General features: G+C 41.6%; 1 non-coding gene across 1 annotated transcript; it reads left to right on the forward strand.

Moving 5' to 3' along the window:
* Positions 1-429: 429 nt before the first annotated feature.
* Positions 430-536, forward strand: LOC141626032 (small nucleolar RNA R71). Its single transcript, XR_012535764.1, has one exon. It is a non-coding gene; the product is annotated as a small nucleolar RNA R71 (small nucleolar RNA).
* The last annotated feature ends 649 nt before the right edge of the window (positions 537-1,185 follow it).

The following is a 1,185-nucleotide window of genomic DNA, read 5'->3' on the forward strand; positions in this document are numbered from 1 at the left end:
GCTTGGAAAGCATTGACTTGCTCGGTTGTTCCCCTACATTCGCTTGAGTCATGACCCAAGGTTCCACAATTCTCACATATCCCGCTTGGGATTGATGAGGATGCCGTCATGGCATTGACATGATGCTTTGATGATTTTGAGTTTTCCTCAAGTCTAGCCATAGCTTGTTCAAACTTCAAGTTGATTGTGTCAATGTGAGCACTAAGTTGAGCACCCAATTGAGTAACGGTGTCCACTTCATACTTTCCTCCTCTAGTAGCCTTGCGAGGCCTACTATATTGCGAATTATGGACCGCCATTTCCTCAATCTTGTTCCATGTTTGATTGTCATCAACTTCGGTGAACATTCCATTTGATCCCATATTGAGAATGTTCCTTGAATCTTCATATAAACCATTCCAAAATTGTTGCACTAAAAACCATTCGCTAAGTCCATGGTGAGGACATGAGCGACAAATACCTTTGAACCGCTCCCAAGCTTCATACAAAGATTCTTCATCCCTTTGCTTAAAACCCGTAATTTGAGCTCTTAGCATATTAGTCTTTTCCGGTGGGTAGAAATTTTTGTAGAAAGCTAGAGCTAGCTTCTTCCAAGAATCTATTCCAAGGGTGGCCTTATCAAGGCCCTTCAACCATTGCTTTGTGGTGCCGATTAACGAAAAAGGAAATAAGACCCATCTTATTTGGTCTTGAGTCACGCCCGTTTGAGAGATAGCTTCACAATAATCACAAAATGTTTCCATATGAGAATGAGGGTCCTCACTAGGCATTCCCCCGAATTGGCTCCTCTCAACTAGTTGAATGAAGGCGGACTTGGCAATAAAGTTTCCGGTAAGATGTTGTGGGGTAGGAGTACCATTTGGTAAATCCTCCTCGGTGGGTATAGAGTGTGACGAGAATTTAGGCATTGTAGGTGGATTTTGTGTGGTATTGTTTAATGGGTTCTCTTCTCCTTCTATTGCGAAAGGATTGACAAACTCACTAGTGGGTTGAACAACTTCACCAACACCTCCCAAATTCCTCCTAACAAGTCTCCTATTATTCGTCAAGGTTCTTTCGATTTCACGGTCAAAAGGTAACAAATCTCTTTGTAACCTTCTAGACATGCAAAATATCAAACAACTCAAAAACAATTAGAACAAACCTTGAGGAGTTTTACTTCCCCAAGGTGAAAAAGACACAACT

The sequence above is a fragment of the Silene latifolia genome, chromosome X (assembly GCF_048544455.1).
Source record: "Silene latifolia isolate original U9 population chromosome X, ASM4854445v1, whole genome shotgun sequence".
Lineage (NCBI taxonomy): Eukaryota > Viridiplantae > Streptophyta > Magnoliopsida > Caryophyllales > Caryophyllaceae > Silene > Silene latifolia.